This window comes from Anopheles coluzzii, chromosome 3 (genome assembly GCF_943734685.1).
Source record: "Anopheles coluzzii chromosome 3, AcolN3, whole genome shotgun sequence".
Taxonomy (NCBI): Eukaryota; Metazoa; Arthropoda; class Insecta; order Diptera; family Culicidae; genus Anopheles; species Anopheles coluzzii.
In genome coordinates this window covers 55018028-55024027 of record NC_064671.1, presented here as the reverse complement: position 1 = coordinate 55024027, position 6000 = coordinate 55018028, and the positions used below count along the sequence as shown (strand labels likewise).

General features: G+C 36.2%; 1 protein-coding gene across 3 annotated transcripts in view; it reads left to right on the top strand.

Moving 5' to 3' along the window:
* The first annotated feature begins 955 nt into the window (after positions 1-955).
* Positions 956-6000, top strand: part of LOC120955810 (patched domain-containing protein 3) — a 35571-nt gene continuing 30526 nt past the window's right edge. Inside the window, exons 1-2 of one of the 3 annotated variants that reach the window (XM_040376991.2) lie at positions 956-1064; positions 1484-2270. The gene's annotated coding sequence lies outside the window, so the exon portion shown is untranslated. Of the gene's footprint in view, positions 2271-6000 lie in introns of all 3 variants that reach the window. The other 2 variants (XM_040376989.2, XM_040376988.2) reach the window with 2 other exon arrangements.

The following is a 6000-nucleotide window of genomic DNA, read 5'->3' as shown; positions in this document are numbered from 1 at the left end:
GTGCACAACTACACACTCTGCTTTAAAAAGCATGTGTGGTATCGCACTTTGGGATTGTGTTATTGGAATACTTTTTTATAATTCTATAATTTTTATTTAAAAAAAGGTATCAAATGACACATATTATTTTATAATAAATAATAATATATACCTGTATAATCAGTAAATATATACAAACATATAATTCTTTTATTTTTCACATGAGATATGCTTTCATATATTTCATATTCTATACTTATCATATTTTAAGTTCGTTGAATAGTGATTTTGTATCTTTTATTCTTTTATTCACATTTTATATTCATATTCACGCCTTCTGATTTGTACAGCACAAACAACATAATAGCTTCTATTTGGTTAAGGCAAATATGTGCTCAAATAATAAGTAGACAATGTGAAAATATATTTAAACACTATAATAAAATTATATTATTATACCTAAAATTGATAACTTAAATTATTGGCATAATCAACCTGAAGAAAAAAAACTGGATTGTTACTATATGGTTGTTACTATACAGCAAAGCGTCGATTATACGGAGTGCTCGGGACGGTACAGTTACCGGTTAAACGATTTCCACGGATAATAATCCAAGAAATGTCAATTTCATATAAAAAATTCACCAGTTCTATACAAAATTGAATTAATTCCAATCGACATCATTAGTAGAACTATAATTAAATTACTAAATAATGGTTTAAAAAATAGTTTTGGACAAAACTTTAGTTCAAAAATATTTCTAACCACTGGATATCGGCACTGTTTTTTTCCTACCATTCTGACATTCGCTGCAAATCTTCACCACGATTGAAAAGTTGTCAAATTCATGCGCACGGTTGAACCGCTGAACGGTTAATCCGTTCCCGGATAATCGACGTTGTACTGTATCTATGGTATGATTGCGATGGTTCAAAATGAACTACGAACCCTGCTGAGTTGTGCTAAAGTCTATTAGCCATGCGTCGTAGTGAGATGCGGTCTGGAAATGTTTCGAGTTTCGAATCAGCAGTTCGAGAGTGCGCACGCGTGTGCTGTGTGGTCCCCGCGTAGATCGGGTTGAAAGGTACCGTTTCCCGCGTACAAATTGTGGATTGTTATCATTTGCATGATTGAGTGAAACGTTGAGATCGGTCAAAAAATACAACCAACAGTTATTCATGAAAATGATTGTTGGAAGAGCGGTTTCTGGTGCTATCTTTACACGTATATTCGTGTAGAGAATTTGCAGAAGGTTGCTTAGCTATTCATGCCTCAGTTTAAGTGTGCGTGATCCGTCTAGTGAACTTTCATTGATATACTTATCAAACGTCGTTCGGTTTTTCTTCGTACAGTGTTGCTGAAAAATGCAGCTGTGATTGTTGCACTACAGACGGCAATTGAGCTGTTGGATGTATGTTGTGTTCTCTCTGCACAGTAACTATCAGCGGTTGACTCGATTGTTTTTTATTATTATCTTGTCATTTCATTAAAATAAAATCATAGCGGCAAACGCAAGCAAGTAGGGCAAATGCATAGTGTGAAACAGTAATTTCAGCCTGATGGTCGTGTTGCGTTGTTTTTTCTGAATCCTGCTGTTTTGATAAGTGCTTAATGTACAAAAAAAGTAAATATATCCGTGTGTGATCAGCTTAAAATATTATATTGAGCTGATGATAATTAAAGTTTCCAAACATAATGTATGAAGTGTAATAAAAAGCTGCTACTTGTACACAGTTAAGAGCGAAATAGAGAAAAATAAAAATCAAGTTTTAGTGCATCTCAAAAGTGGTCTGTGCAGTGTTTACCAACGTGCTGATTGGTTGTTTTAAATACATATCCTTAACATAACCATTATTACGATTCACTGAATGCTCCCGCTTAACGTACTACTTTGTGCGATGTTTTTTGATCGACTGTAGCGTTACAGTGCAGTTAATCGAATCTATCAAAGTGCATTTCACACATATGAACAAACGTACCATCAAGCACGCACGATTGCTGGCACGCATCGAGCCAGCCAAGTGCTGTTGATAGGCATTGCAGGCGAGCAAGTGTAGTTGCTTCAGGTGCAAATTGTATGTCAGCGTCGGTGCAATAGTAGTTGGATTGTGTCTTTCGCAAACTATCCATACAGTATCACCCTCGCAGTAGCTGTGAAACGAAACGAGACGAAAGAAACGTAAAATAGCTTGTGAAAGGTGCCGTGCAACGGCACACCGACAACACCACCACCACTGCACTTGTGCACCAATCCGAACATCTTACTCAGGACAGTCAAAAAATAATCAAGGTAAGGGCAGAAAGTCAGACGTAAATAAGTCGTTGATTTTGAGAGCGGTGTTCTTAGGCTTAATGAACTTTCTTTCATCTTGCTCACGACTGAGCAACATTACTAATTAGTCCTCGCTAAATTCTTGGGACTGAATATTATGGTAATTTAATATATTCTCATACACCTGTCATATTCCTGCGAAGGTATGGTGTACATATTAGACCCAGGCAATGGAATGACCGTAATGGAATTTTTTCTCCAAAGGAGCCATTCTGTAGTGTTTGCCAGGTGCAATGTATTCGTATTGCCGACTATGAAATATTCGAAAGATTGTGTTAAACCCCTCCAAGAGAACCAAATAAACCAGGTACCTCTGGAAAACTTTTTCAAGATAATTCACTTTTACACCTTCGATCTCTCGACCTTCGTTCCGGGGTGACACAGGTCAGTGAGCAGAGTGGGTTCATATTCTCCCTTCCTTTGTTTTTACGGTTTCGTTTCCTCCTGGAGAATCTGGAAATCCTTCTACACTGACATGAATCATTATGACCTGGACCGTCAAAATGTGTGTCGTTAACAAAAGTGCAGACAGAAAACAACACCGACAGGATACGGTTGTCCACGAAACAGGGTGAGACAGAATACGGCAAAATGAAAAGCAATGTGATAAAACCTGTTAGCCCCTTTTTCGGGAACAGCAGGTTTCCCGGGAACGAATTCACTTTCTCCGTGGCTGTATAGTGTGACCCCCAAGTTTGGCCGGCGTTGTTGCTTGATGTTGCAAGTAAGGGTGAGATCATTCCTGATCGTTCCCGAAATGAGAGCTTTTAACTAATGGGTCAGGAGTATGTTAAAGGGGCCAGTTCTTGTTCATCTGCATAGTATTGGATCAAGTCGATACGCTTGTGTTTCCTATTTAACATTTCTTGTACTGCCGCTATCATTAAGCGTAGCATTTTTTCCGATAATATAAGCCTTGAAGGCGTATGGTCATGTGAGCTGAAATATGAAGATGTATCATAGAAATCAAATTAATGTATTCGACACACATTCCCTTGATTGAGCTTGTGGGTTCCATGACACCAATAGTTTTATCGACAAATCGTTCATAAAACAAATAGAAAAACATTTTTTTTGAAAACCTTTAATGGTTGATTCGATGTTGATGTTCGAGATTGATTTCGGTATTCTTAAATATCTTCGATATGTTATAGAAAATTTGGAGAGTTTTCATCTATTAGTTTTTGTGTTTATGTAAATATTAAAGTTGTTCTTTATATTTCTATTGAGTTTTTGTTTAAATCAAAAGAGAAAGATCTGAAAAACAGATTAGACATAGACTACCCTGGCTATTTATCGCATAAGATCACCAGAATATAGTTTATGTAACTTTAAACTGTTAAGTTATGCCGACAATGTGGATTCATTTTAAAAATGATCCTAAGCATGATTGACTATCTTCATTAGGTGTATTACTCACAATTATTTTTTTATTTTTTCTGCATTTTATCTGTGCAATGTAGATTACATTTAGTTAATATTTAAGACATCACCGTTTTTTCATTGCTCGGCACTGAGTGTAGGACCATAATATATTTATATCTATTAGGTGCGTTCCACAATCTATATCTTTTTTAGCTAATCTTTCCCCTTGCACCAAAAATAACGGACAAAAAAAGATTCGCCGATCTTTGTATATGCCGGTCCCGTAGTACAGTCGTCAACTCGTATGACTTAATAACATGCCCGTCATGGGTTCAAGCCCCGATTGGTCCATGCCCCCATACGTAGGACTGACTAACCTGCTATAGGTAATCAATAAGAGGCTGAAAGCCAAACCCACCAATAGTACAGGCAGGCCTAGACCGACAGCGGTTGTTCTGCCAAAGAAAAGGAAGAAGAATCTTTCATCTTCACATACCACGAGTTTTTGTCGGATATACAAACATCGTAATTTTACAAAATAAAAGAAAATGCATCGCGTGAAACAATAATTTTAGCCTAATGGTTGTAAAATACGGGTTCTTCTTGTAAGAAATGCACTAAATTTTACCGTTAGGCAATTGGTCTTTGGAAGCAATCGAAAACATTATGTTTAAACACGAATAAACACAATTTTTCTCTCGGCAAGTCAGCAAAGATTGCAAGCAAATATTTTTGTTATCCATCTACCAAAAAAGATTCCCTGAAGGCTGCTAGACTTCCCCAATACATCTAAAAAATAAATGTTTGACTGATATTCTGTGTGAAAACGCAGCTATTGACAGGCACAATATTTGCTTTCATGACTTAATTAAGTAACACTCAGCCTGATAGTCAAGTCCTTGCTACGGACGCTCCAAATGGGATTTGAGCCAACGACTGGCATGCTGTTAAGTAGTGCGAGTTGACGATTGTACCACAGGAGCGACCCTTTGATTAAAGCAAATGAATTGCATGAGCCCACCCAAAAATCTGAATACATATCTAGTAACACATTTCATTACAGATTCATAGTTTGGTATATAAACGTAGTACATCGCATAATCTGATTAATAACCCATTACATGGGAAGAGGTGTTCTCAATTTTAAAGTTTTTTTTAAGGGTGCCAGCATACGCTTGAACGGCTATATTTCGTATTTAATGACGGTGGCTCAATAACAGGAATCGGGGCCACATGAACAAACAATACCAAAACATGAGAAAATAGTGTATGCCGGTAGTTTTAATGCAGTTAGGCTGAAACATTGCGGTTCAGCACCTCTTGCCAACTTGAATCAAGCGCTCTGTACGCTTTTAAACACTGTGCGTGTAAGCTATAAACTTAAATACGAGTAAAATTATTCGCAATCCGCAATAGTTCGCAAGTAAGCAAAATATCAAGCTCCTATACACTTACGTTGCTAGACTACAAAAATGACTACTTGACAACCTGCTAAAAAGTTCCAAACTTTAAGCATTTTGCGCTTGTTCCAATAGGTTCATATACCGAAGAAAGCAGCGGAATGATGAAAGAGTATGTGTTATTAATTAGAGATAACATCAGGCACCAGTAATGTCCTGTACTATTTACTCAGCGAATAAAAAACTCGTACAAAAATGATTTTTAACTTCACTTTCGCATTCGTATCTCGTTATTTACGCTCTACGTAAACAGATCGTTACGTGCTTATAATGTTCTCTTTCTCCCTATTTATGCCTCTTTCTCCCTATTTATGCCTCTTTCTCTCACACACACTATCTATCATTTTCTCTCTCTCTCTCTCTCTTTCTTTCTCTTTTAATCTTTCTAATTGTTAGATGTTTGTGTTTTGGTGTTTTGTTTTATATTTGTTTATATTTGTATGTTTTGTTTTATATTTGTTTTATCGCAGTAGCACCGAACTGAAGTCAAAAAACATTATGTATCATTTTGTTTTTAATCCTGGAATTTGAGTTTCCATTATTTTGTTAGCTATTTCATTCTTGAACGCATGTTTGACCACATTTTGACAAAACATTTCAAACGAGGTTGCATCCAAGTAATATTTTTACTTGGCACATTTTTCATAACCTGTACCCATAGTAGTTTATCTATTCCATATAATTACGAAATATATTACTATTTATTACACCAACCTTAGTTGTTTCAAACCTGGATAGCATTGAACAAGATGGCAGTTAGTTACTTGAAACAGGCATTTTATACTTTGTATAAAATAAAAATAATGAAAATCTAGTACTAGTAAATTGGCTGTGCATTATGGTTTTATAGTCGATAGGATCAT